Source organism: Carlito syrichta, unplaced genomic scaffold (assembly GCF_000164805.1).
Source record: "Carlito syrichta isolate Samal-C Ts95f unplaced genomic scaffold, Tarsius_syrichta-2.0.1 Scaffold287500, whole genome shotgun sequence".
Classification (NCBI taxonomy): Eukaryota; Metazoa; Chordata; class Mammalia; order Primates; family Tarsiidae; genus Carlito; species Carlito syrichta.
In genome coordinates, this window is record NW_007231596.1 from 234,642 (window position 1) to 247,705 (window position 13,064).

A 13,064-nucleotide genomic window follows, 5' to 3' on the forward strand; every position below is an offset into this window, starting at 1 on the left:
TTTAATTGAAAACTAATCTCTCTCTGACTAGAAGTACTACAAGTAGGGCTTAAGTGAGATCATGATGTGGTATCACAAGAGAAATGATTTTTTTTTTTTTAACAAGTGGAATCGATTTATTAAAATACTTGACTCAGGCATCAGCAATGGTGACTTCAACCTCAACTCCCGGCTCGATACTGATGGACGTGATCTGCTTGACAATCTCGGAGGGACTGTGCAAGTCGATGAACCGCTTGTGGATTCTCATCTGGAAGGGATCCCATGTCTTGGAACCTTCGCCACAAGGTGTTTTCCTGGTGGTGATTCTCAAAGTCTTGGCAGGCATGAGAACGGGTCCTTTCACTTAGAGATTCTTGCCTCTGATCAGGTCCGCGCACACTTTCTCCAGAGATTTCACGTTGCGGCTGGTGAGGGTGATACTGATCCGGTGGATGGCCACCTCCGGCTCCACGGGCGTCTTGCCGGTGTCTTTAAAAGCCGTAGCTGCGGCGCGGCTTCCTGACCGACTTGTTCCTCGGCGAGAGCGAACAGTGGTGAGTCAGCAGCAGAAGCGGGAGGACCGCGGCCCCGCAGCACCCGCGTCCGCGTCGTCTTCGGAAGGGAGAAGTGATTTTAAGCCACAAACTAGGAGTCCTAGATAATGCCTGTCCTTCTTAATCCTGTCCCCACGTCAAATTATTTTCAAGCTCTGTTAATTCCACTCCCCAATACATCTTGAGTCTATTTGCTACCGTTCTCTCTACTCCCACCATACATAAACCATCTGCATCACCTCTCAGACCTCTGCAAAAGCACTCTGTAACTCGCTTCCTTGCTCCCACTAAGCTCTACTCTGTACAGCCTTCTTCAAACTCATCAGTGACTTCCCATCAGCTTCCTTCTCCAGGCTCATCCTAGACCTAATCCACACCGGTCTTCCTTGTCCTTAATTATTTCAGGGACTTTGTTTTTGCTTTGGGTCTCAGTTTAAACGTCACAGACATCCTTGAAGAGGTCATTTTTGATTACTTCATCTCAAATCATTCTCAACTAATTAAAAAAAATTGATTCCTATCCTGTTTTCATCTTAATCCCCTCTTTGTTTGGTCCCTATCTGTCTTGTCCATCAGTGTACTCCCAGCACAGCGCTTGGGATATGGTAGGCTTTGACAAATATATGACTGACTAAGGGAGAAACACATTTCAAAACTTAGTAACTTAATCTGAAGGTGAAAGTTTTTACAGGTTTTATAACCCTAGAAATAGTTCAGTCTACTTGTGTGTTGACTGCTAACTTACATTTTAGCCATTTATTCAAGAGAGGGATACTTAGATTCATTATTTTTTATGGGAAAGCAAGTTGCATAAAAGATCATTTTCCCATTGTTTAACTTGTTTCACAATGTAATATATAATATCAACTAAGTACCAGGGATGGTCTTTAAATAAAAAACTGACAGAAAATGATACCAAAATAAAGATGAATAAAAGTCAGCAGACATCTATGCTATGCAACGCTTAATCAAAAAACAAATTCTGTGGTATTTTTGATAAGACCTTTCATGTACTTCTTGTGTATGATTATTTGGTGGGAGTGTGTGCAGCCGTGTCTTTTCTTCCCAGAAGTAGATGTTCACTCCATTTTGATCCTGACCCTATTGATTGGCTCACCCTACTGACTGAGTCCTGACCTGAAGTTCACAGATTGCTCAACAATCTAGGCTTGGCCAAACAAGCCATACTTGTGCATGACCGAAATGAGGAGGTGCAGCCTACACAAGCTTGGGACAATAAGAATTCCATTTAATAGTCCAATGAGAAGAGTCTGAATGGTAATTTTTAATTTTCTTATTGATAAAACAACAACAAACATGCAAAGGTAGATAAACTGTATGTTTCCAAGAACAGAGATTTTCCAGCTTATTAGACAATACTCAAGAAGGAATGTAGACATTTGCATTCCTCATCATTTCCTGTTACCCTTCTGTGCCTTAACCTACTCTGTCCTTCATAGGGATTTGTCTTTTCTGAAAATCACACATCATCTGGGACACACGCTGAGTGTGATGTTTTTCTGACATGACACATGATATCCAAAGAGGGCCTCCTTGACCCAAGATAGAACTTTGCATGAGCAATGAGGTCACATGTTTGAACTCCACCTGAGGAATCTAACTGATGTCAACATGTGCATATAACTGCACATAGCTCCTAGTTCAGATCAGAAGGAGAATAACAGGTTAAAAGAGGTCATTCTATCCCTGGAAGTTCCGAACCACTCACGGCTACCACAGCCTTTACTTACTGGACTCAGGTGATCCTTCCACCTCAGCTTTCCAAGTAGCTGGAACTACAGTCATGCACCATCATGCCCGGCTACTTTTTCTGATATGTTGTAGAGATGAGGTCTTACCAAGTTGCTCAAGCTGGTCTCTAACCCCTGGACTCAGGCAACTCTCTCGCCTCTGCATCCCAAAGTGCTGGGATTATAGATATGAGCCACCATGCCTGGCCTCAACCCACTTTAAAAAAGCCATTTGACCACAAACAATATGCATGAATTTGTGTCTCTACTGCATACCAATGGCACATCAAGGCTGTAAAAACCTATTCCTCTATTCCCTTCAACCTGAAGTTCCCACCCAAACTAAGTCTAGAGAAGTCTTCCAGACTTGTGTTTGTATGTGGTGGGGGACTTCTGGAGGAGGGGTAGTAAGGCTATTTTTTAAGTACCTTAGCTTATTTTGGTTCTTATTGAAACCTGTAGACAGCCTGGGAGCCACATGAAAACTCAAGAAGCTGATGACTGATATCTGTGCTTCATGTTGCTCCTGATGGAGACATGGATATAGACTATGGCTTCAGTTTATTTCTAGTGTTGAAGAGGTATAGACATAAAAATTGTTTTAAACTGAAAGCATTAGAGAATCAACAGATGCCAGTAGAGGCTTTTTAAAAAAAAATAATTATTTATTATAGTGTTGTGAGGATTTGCTACATAAGTAGGCTACATGCAGGTGAAGTTTGGGCTTCCAGGTAGCCTTCACTTCCCTGGTAGTGGACCAGATGCCTTTTGAATTGTTATGTGCCCCTACTCCCTTCCCTAACAGTGCCCAGTGGCTGATGATCCCACCCTTGTGATAATGTGACTAGTGTTCACTTATGAGTGAGAACATGTGGTATTCAGTTCTTTGTTTATATGATAGTTCACTTAGTATGATGGTCTCCAATTGCATCAAACTTGCTGCGAAGGCCATGACTTTATTCTATTTTGTGGCTGTGAAATACTCCATTATGCTCATATACCGCATTTTCTTATCCAGTTCACTTTCAAGAGGCATTTGGATTGGTTCCATGTTTTTGCCTTTGTGACTAGTGCAGCAATAAATATGCATGTTTAGGTGTCTTTTTGGTAGAGTGATTTTTGTTCCTCTGGATATATTCCCTGGGTGGGCTTGCTGGATTATATGGAAAATCAATTTTTAGTTCTTTTAGAAATTGCCACTGGACACAGTGGCTTATGCCTGTAATCTCAAAAATTAGGGAGGCAGAGGTGAGAGGATTGCCTGAGACCAAAGGTTTGAGACCAATCTTGATAACATGGTGAGCCTTGTCTCTACAGTAAATCAAAAAATTAGCTGGGTGTGGTAGCATGCACCTGTAGTTCCAGCTACTTGGAAGGCTGAAGCAGAAGGATCACCTGAACCCAGTAGGTTGAGGCTGCCGAGCATGCCACACTGTACTCCAGCCTGGGAGACAGAGTGAGACTCCAACTCAAAAAAAAAAAGAAAAGAAAAGAAATCACCACACTGCTTTCATAGACATTGAACTAGCTTACATTCCCACTAACAATGTAGAAGTGTTCCTTTCTGCAGCCCTGCTAACACCTGTTGTTTTTTTGACTTATTAATGATAGCCATCCTTCCTGGAGTTAGGTGGTATCTCACTAACTCCAGTAAGGTAGTTTTGATTTGCATTTCTCTGATGATTAGTGAGGCTGAGCATTTTTTCATGTGTCTATTGGTTGCTTGTATGTCCTCTTTTGAGAAGTGTCTGTTTATGTTCTTTGCCCACTTTTTAATGGTATTGTTTGTTTTTTTTCCTTTCAATTCATTTGAGTTCCCTGTAGATCCTAGATGTTAGGCCTTTGTCAGATGCACAAGTTGCAAATATTTTTTCCCATTCTGTGAGTTGTCTCTTTACTCTCTTGATGGTTTGTTTTGTTTTGCAAAAACCTTTCAGTTTGATAAGGACCTACCTATCTCTCTTAGCTTTTGTGGCATTTGCTTTTAGGGACTTAGTCATTAATTCATTGTCTACTCCAATGTCCAGAAGGGTGTTTTCTATGTTTTCTTATAGGATTCTTAGTTTGAAGTTTTACATTTAGGTCCTTAACCCATTTTGAGTTGATTTTTATGTATGGTGATAGGTAGGGTTTCAGTTTCATGCTTCTGCAATTGATTAGCCAGATTTCTCAGCACCATTTGCTAAATAGGGTTTTGTTTCCCCATTGATTGTTTTTAGTGCTGAAGATGAATTGGTTGAGAGACTGTGACGAATCTCTGTCCTGTCCACTGGTTTATGTGACTATTTTTGTACCGTACCATGTTGTTTTAGTTACTGTAGCTTTGTAATAAAGCTTAAAGTCTAGAAGTGTTATACCCCCTGCTTTGTTCCTCTTGTGAGGATTCTTGGGAGCCGGCCACAGAGGGCCACTGAGCGTTAGAGATCAGGAAGGGCTGTTGACTCCAAGACCACTAGGATGTGTTTGGGAGCTGTTGACCCCATTCCCTCCCTCCTTTTCCATCTGGCACAAGCAACCAGGAAAGGCTCCTGCTGGCTCTAACAGAGGACTCTGAAACAGGAACGGACACAGCTAACTTGGGAGTCTATTGTTCCCATTTTCTATGGTTTATGCTTTTTGCTTTTAAACAATTTAAGTTTAACTTTGAGTCACATTGAGGAGACTTAGTGCAAGTCACAGGTTCTCTTGATGTGATTTTAGAAATTTATAGGTATAGGTTTTAGAATATAGTTTATATAGATTAAGAAAATTTAAGTAACTATTTTGTTATAGAAGTGTGGTTAGTTCAATTTGATTCAGGGGGGCCAGTGAAGTTTGAATTAGGTTTGCTGGTGCTAGGAGAGTGTAACTATAGCAGCAACTGTTTTATAGAAACTAGTTTGAATTAGCATAGAATAGTAAGAGGTAATATATCATTATGTTGGTTTCGGGTGTAAGCATTGAATGATGTTATGTAACTATAAACAATTGAGGATACATAGAAACTGGATAAGAACTTCATGTTTTTCTTCGTGTTTGAAAAAATACATCTGCTTGAGAGTGGGGGGTGTCCTGTGTGCACCTGGACCTGTTCATGTGAAAGGCACATGCTACCTTTTGTGTAACCATAGCAGCAGGAGTTCCTGTGATAATAACTTTGCAGAGTTTGGGGATAAAAGCCCTGGGATTACACCCACTAAATGGTTTCTGGTCACCTGAGCAGGAGTCCAGTCTCTTTCTTTCTCCCCCCTTTCTTTCTCTTTATATCTATCCCTCCAGTTTAAATCGCTGATGCCGTCACACTGCCAGAGACCCCCAATCCCTGCAGGGGCAGGACCCCCGCAGAGGATATTTTGGCTATTCATATTTTTTGTTTGTTTGTTTCCATATGAATTTCTTTCTTTTAATTTTAAATATGTGGGGTACAATTCAGGGTTAAGTATACAAATATTCATTATGCGGATACCCATGCTGATAAGATGTGCTCCCCCACCAGCAGTTTTCCACTACTGCCAACCCTTTCTCATATTATTAGTATAGTTGTTCAAAGTTATGCTTATGAGTGAGAACATGTGATACTCAGTTCTTTGTTTCTGTCACAGATCACTCGTATTCTCGCCTCTAAGACCATCCAAGTTGCTACAAACGTCATAGTTTTGTCCTTCTTTATGTCTGCATAATATTCCATTGTGTATATGTACCACATTTAAAAAATCCAGTCCTCTTTTGATGGGCAGCACAGTTGGTTCCATGTTTTTGCTATTGTAAATAATGCTGCAGTAAATATGCATGTGCAGGTATCTTTCATGAAGTGATTTGTGTTCCTCTGGGTATGTTCCCAGTAGGGGGATTGTGGGGTCATATGGGAAGTCAATTTTTAGGAATCGCCACACTGTTTTCCACAGAGGCTATACTTGTTTACCCTCCCACTAGCAGTGTAGAAGTATCCCTTTTTTCCATATCCTCTCCAGCATCTGTTGGTTTTTGAGTTATTGATGATGGCCATCCTGACTGGAGTTAGGTGGTATCTCAATGTGGTTTTAATTTGCATTTCTTCGATGACTAGTGAGGTTGAGCATTTTTTCATGTATCTGTTGGCTGCTCATATGTCTTCTTTTGAGAAGTATCTATTCATATCTTTTGCCTGCTTTGTAATGGGGCTGTTTGTTTTTTCTTTTCAGCATGTTTGAATCCCTTGTAGATCCTACATGTTAGGTCTTTGTCAGATATACAGTTGGCAAATATTTTTTTCCCAGTCTGTGAGCTGTCTCCCCACTCTCTCAGTGATTTCTTTGACTTTGCAGCAGTTTGTCAGTTTGATGAGGTCCCACTTGTCTATCTTGTCTCTTATGGCACAGGCACTTGGAGTTTTTTGATCAGGAATTGGCTGCCAGTTCCAATTTCCATAAGGTGTCTCTTGAATTTTCTAAGGTTCTTATAGTTTGAGGTTGTACATTTAGGTCTTTGGTCCATTTATAGTTGATTTTTGTGTATGGTGATTGGTAGGGGTCTTATTTTAATCTTCTATATGTGATCAGCCAGTTTTTCCAGCACCATTTACTGAATAGGTTCTCCTCTCCCCAATGGTGGAAGGTGGAGGCTTTGTCGAAGATGTATTGGTTGAGAAATTGAGACTTTTCTATAATTTCTATACTGTTCCATTGGTCGATGATGCCTGTTCTTGTACCAATACTAGAATGTTTTGATTATTGTAACTGTATAATAAAGCTTAAAGTCTGGGAGCATGGTGCCTTCTGCTTTTTTTTTTTTTTTTCTTTTTTGCTGAGGATTGTTTTGATATTTTTGGTTGTTTATGGATTTCTGTATTGTCGTTTCCAGGTCTGAGAAGAATGCTGCTGGTAATTTTAAAGGTGTTGCATTAAATCCATAGATGCCTTGGGTAGGATGGAATCTTAGCAATGTTGATTCTTCCAATCCATGAGCATGGAATATTTTTCCATTTGTTTGTGTCATCTTTGATTTCTTTGAGCAGCGTTTTATAGATTTCGTTGTAAAGTTCTTTGACTTCTCTGGTTAGGAAGATGCCAAGGTATTTCTTTTCTTTTTGTGTGTGTGTAGCTATTGTGAATGGGATTGTGCTATTTATTTGGGTTTCTGTTTGTTTATTGGTGTATAGGAATGCGACTGACTTTTGCACATTTATTTTATACCCTGAGACTTTGCCAAAGAGATTGTGCTTTTTATTTGGGTTTCTGTTTGTTTGTTGTTGGTGTATAGAAATGCGACTGTCTTTTGCACATTGATTTTATGCCCTGGGACTTTGCCAAAGTCCTTTATCAGTGCAAGGAGGTTTTTGACAGATTCTCTTGGGTTTTCAAGGTATAGAATTATGTTGTCTGCCAAGAGGGATAACTTAACTTCCTCTTTTCCTATTTGAATACCCCCTATTTCCTTCTTTTGTCTGTTTGCTCTAGCTAGGACTTTCAACACTATGTTGAATAGGAGGAGTGAGAGTGGACATCGTTGACTTGTTTCAGTTTTGAGGGGAAATGGTTCTAATTTCTGTCTGTTTAGCAGTATTTGGCTTGGATTTCTTGTAGATGGCTCTTAATATTTTGAGGTGTGTTTCATCCATGCCTAGATGCTTGAAGGTTTTTATCAAGAAGGGGTGCTGGATTTTATCAAAAGCTTTTTCCACGTGTAATGATATAATCATGTGTTTTATGTCTTTACATCTGTTGATGTACTTAATTACATTTTTAGTCTTGCAGATGTTGAACCAACCCTGCATCCTGGGGATGAAGCCTACTTGGTCATGGTGGGTGATTTTTGTGATGTTATTGGATTTGGTGTTCTAGATTCTTGTTGAGAATTTTAGCATCTATGTTTATCAAGGGTATTAGCCTGTAGTTCTCTTTCTTTGTTGAATCTTTATCAGTTTGGGCATCAATGTGATATTAGCTTCATAAAATGATTTGGGGAGAGTTCCATTTTTCTTGATTGCCTGGAAGACTTTCAATAGGATTAGTAATTGCTCCTCCTTGTATGTTCGTAGAATTCTGCTGGAAGGCCATCTGGTTCAGGGCTTTTTTTTGTAGGTAGTTTTCTTATGACATAGTCAATTTCCTGGGTTGTTATTGGTCTATTTAGGGTCTTGATTTCTTCTTGTTTCAACATGGGGAGGTTGTGTGATGTAAGAAAGTCCTCCATCTCATTTAAGTTTTTGAGTTTGTTTCCATACAGGTGTACATAGTAATCTCTGATAATCTTTTGTATTTCTTCAGGTCAGTTGTGACTTCATCTTTTGCATTTCTGATTGTGTTTATTTGGGCTTTTTCTCTCTTTTTCTTGATCAGTCTAGCTAGGGGGTCCATCGATCTTGTTTATCCTTTCAAAAAACAGCTTTTGGTTTCATTGGTTTTTTTGTATTATATTTTTTGTCTTCTGTGACCAGAATTTATGCTTTTATTTTGGTGATCTGGATTTTTCTGCTGAAGTTAGGATTTTGGCAGTCTTGCTTTTCCAGCTTCCTTGGGTGATTTTTTAGTCTGTTAGCTTGTGATCTTTCCATTTTCTTCATGTGTTTTCATAGAGATATGAAATTCCCTTAGTACTGTTTTCATGGCATCCCAGAGATTTTGGTAAGGTGTTTCTTTGTTTCCATTTGTTTCCAGGTATCTTTTAATCTCTATTTTGATTTCTATGTTGACCCAGGAGTTGTTTAGCATCATGGTGTTTAGTGTCTATGTTTTTGTGGATTTGGGGGTAACTTTGTTGGTGTTGATATTTATTTTTATTCCATTGTGGTCTGAGAAGGTGCATGGTAGGATTTCAATCTTATGGAATTTGTTTATGCTTGATTTATAGCCAAGGATATGGTCAATTTTAGAATAAGTTCCATGTTGTGATGAGTAGAATGTATATTCTGTGGTTGTTTGGTGGAGTGTTCTATAGGTATCAATTAAGTCCATTTGGTCAAATGTCATGTTGAGGTTCCAGATCTCCTTGTTGACTTTTTGTCTTGATGACCTGTCTAGGATTGTTAGTGGGGTGTTTAAGTCCCCAGTTATGATAGTGTTAGAGTCAATATCTTTTTTTAAGTTTACCTAGAAGCTGCTTTATGAAAGTTGGTACTCCTATGTTGGGTACATATATGTTTAGGATGGATATTTCTCGTTGATGGATTGAACCTTTTATCATTATGTAGTGACCTTCCATGTCTTTTTAAATTTTTGATATCTTAAAGAGTATTTTGCCGGGCTCGGTGACTCAGCCTGTAATCCCAACACTTTTGCAGGCCAAGGTGAGCGGATTGCTTGAACCCACAGGGTTGAGACCAGCCTGGGCAACTTGGCAAGACCTTGTCTCTACAATAAAAAGTCAAAAATTCACTGGGTGTGGTAGTATGTACCTGTAGTTCCGGCTACTTGAAAGGCTGAGGAAGAAGGATCACCAGAGCCCAGTAGGTTGACACTGGGGTGGCCGTGAGTGTGCCACTGCACTCCAGCCTGGGCAACGGAGTGGGACTCCAACTCAAAAAAATAATTTTTTTAAGAGTGTTTTATCTGATAGTAAGATTGCTACTCTTGCTTTCTTTTGTGTTCTGCTCGCCTGAAATTTTGTTTCCTATCCGCTTACTTTGAGTATGTGAGTGTCCTTTCTGGTGAGATGAGTCTCTTGGAGACAATATACTGTTGCCTAATGATATTTTATCCATTTTGCCATTCTATGTCTTTTCAGTGGTGCATTTAGTCCATTCACATTCAGGCTAATTATTAAGAAGTGAGTGTTTATCCCTGTCATGAGGTTCTTACAGAGTTTGTTGTTGTTGCTGCTGTTTGTTTGTTTGTTGTCTTTCTTTTGGGGTTGATTCTTGTGTGTTTTCAATCTTTTTCCTGCATTCTTGTGAAGAGCACTGCCATTCTTTTTTTCCTTTCTTCTGTGTTTAATACTTTCGTAAGTGTTTTTTGTAGAGCTGGTCTGGAGGCAGCATAAACTTTTAGGGATTGAATGTCTGGGAAGGATTTTAATTCTCCATTAATGATGAAACGGAGCTTAGCTGGGTAGTAATTCCTGGTTGAAATTGTTTATCTTTGAGAACTTTGAAGATTGGGCTCCAAGCTCTCCTAGCCTGAAGTGTTTCTGTAGATAAGTTTGCTGCTATTCTAACTGGTCTTCCCCAGTAGGTAGTCTGACCTTTCTCTCTTGCTGCCTTTAGAACTTTTTCCTTTATACCTACTTTGTGCAGGTGAATTACTGTGTGTCTAGGAGTTGGTATTCTCATTTGTTGTCTTGCAGGGGTTCTCTGAATCTCTTGTGTTTGAATGGTTGCATCACTGATAAGATGAGGGATGTTTTCTTAGATAATTTCATGGAATGTTTGTTTCAGGGTGGTGTCTGTCTCTCTATCTGCCTCAGGGATTCCAATGAATCTTAGGTTCCACCTCTTGAAATAATCGCTCATCTCTTAGAGATTTTGTGATGTCTTTTTAAGCTTGTTTTCTATGTCTTTAACATATTGGGTTAGTTCTATATTTTGGTCCTTAAACTCTGAGATTCTTTCTTTTGCTTGGTTAATTATTTTCCATGCTTATCAGTTTGTTATTTATTTCATTCACTGTATCCTTTAATGCTGTTATCTCAGTTATCAATACCTTCATTCTTTCTTCTTGTCTCTCCTCATTTCTATTTATTCTCTCTATTAATATCTTGATATCTGGGTTTGTGGTTTGAGACCACTCATTCTGGGGGCTCTTGATTGTTTGAGTTTTGAAGTCTGTATTCTCAGTGGCTGACCTCCCGAGGATCTATGTGAGTTTCATATTCTTCTTTTGGTTTTTCTTCACTTGTGTAGGTTTTCCTCCTCCTTTTTCTTTTTCTTTTCTTTCTTTCTTTTTTTTTTTTAACTCTTCTTTAATTCTGTTGTTCAGTGATAAGGGGGGGATAGCTTTTATTTCTGTTTGCTCAATCTCCTGTTCTTCCTTATGTAGATCCTCTGGTTTTGTTCAATTCTGAAGCTTGACTGGGGGTGGGGACATGTGCTTTTTGCAGTTTTGAGAGTTAATTAAGGGGGGAGCTGTGATTAAGCTATCTGCAGATCTCTGTATCTGTTGACAGGTGTGTGGGCCCCCTGGAACTCAATTCCCACTGTCTTACAATTTGTCCATACAATGGGGATGTCTATTTGCCTCCCTACTCACTGCTGCTGCTGTCAAGTCTCCCACTCAGATCTGACGTGTCTGTGCCTGTTCCAGTGTGGGGGAAGGGCATCTGTCTCTTTGAGTCCAATGAGAGTATAGTCTCTGCGTCCCAAGATGGAGGCTGGCTGGAGCTGGGTGGGGCAATGCAAGTCTCTGTCCAGTCCTGGGACTGAGATGGTGCCTATGGGCATCCCATCACTGGTGTTGGAACTTTATTCAGATTTCCATGACCTGCCTTCTCCATGGTTCCTCCTGCTTGTGCCCAGTCTGCTGCTTGGGCCTCGGGAGTCTGTGACTTTCTGGAGCAGCTTTGCTTTGCAGGCTCACAGCAAGGCTAATGGAGACGACTAAGTGGAGGCACGTGTTGAGTCCATATGAATTTCTGTATTGTCATTTCCAAGTCTGTGAAAAATGATGTTGGTAATTTGATGGATATTGCATTGAATCTGTTGGTTGCCTTGGGTAGGGTGGACATCTTGACAATATTGATTCTTCCAATCCATGAGCATGGGAAGTTTTTTCACTTGTCTGTGTCATCCTTGCTTTCTTTGAGCAGTGTTTTGTAGATCTCATTGTGAAGTTTTTTCACTTTTCTGGTTATGTGGATGCCAAAGTATTTCATTTGTGTATGTGTGCGGCTATTGTGAATGGGATTGTGTTTTTTATTTGGTTCTCCACCTGTTTGTTGCTGATGTATGGAAATGCAACTGTCTTTTACACATTGATTTTGTAACCCAAGACGTTACCAAAGTTGTTTACCAGTGTGAGAAGGTTTTCAACCAACTCCCTAGGGTTTTCTACATATAAAATCATATCATCTGCAAAGAGGGTTAACTTAACTTCCTCTTTTCCTATTTGGATATTGCTTGCTTGATAGCTTTGGCTAGGACTTCCAGCACTATGTTGAATAAGAGAGGTGGCATTGGGCATCCTTGTCTTGTTCCACTTCTTAGAGGGAAGTCTTCCAGCTTCTATTCACTGAGCAAAATGTTGGCTGTGGTTTTATCATAGATGGCTCTTATTGTTTTGAAAAATGTTCCTTTTATGCCTAGGTGCTTAAGGGTTTTTATCAAGAAGGGATGCTGGGTTTTGTCAAATGCTTTTTCTGCATTTAATGATGTAATTATGTGATTCTTGTTTTTATATTTGTTGATGTGCTGAATTATGTTTATGGCCTTGCAAATGTTGAATCAACCCTGCATCCCAGAAATGAAACCCACCTGGTCATGGTGGATAGTCCTTCAGATGTGTTGTTGGCTCCTATTTGCTAGAATCTTTTTGAGAATTTTTGCATTTATGTTCATCAAGGAGATTGGCCTGTAATTCTTTTTCCTTGTTGAGTCTTTGCCAGTTTTGGGTAACAGTATGATGTTAGCTTCATAAAATGAGCTAGGGAGAATTTCATTGTTTTTGATTGCCTGGAATACTTTCAATAAGATTGTTATCAGCTCCTCCTTGTGTATCTTGTGGAATTCAGCTGAGAAGACATCTGGTCCAGAGCTTTTTGGCAGGGAGGTTTCTTATGACTGAGTCAATTTCCTGGATTCTTATTGGTCTGTTTAGAGTTCCAATTTCTTTTTGTTTAAACCTTGGGAGGTTGTGTGGTGCCAGAAAACTCCTTCATTTCCTTCAGATTT

The 13,064-nt window shown here is 39.7% G+C and overlaps 1 pseudogene; it reads right to left on the reverse strand.

Moving 5' to 3' along the window:
• Positions 1-87: 87 nt before the first annotated feature.
• Positions 88-541, reverse strand: LOC103254781 (annotated as a pseudogene).
• Between the last annotated feature and the right edge of the window lie 12,523 nt (positions 542-13,064).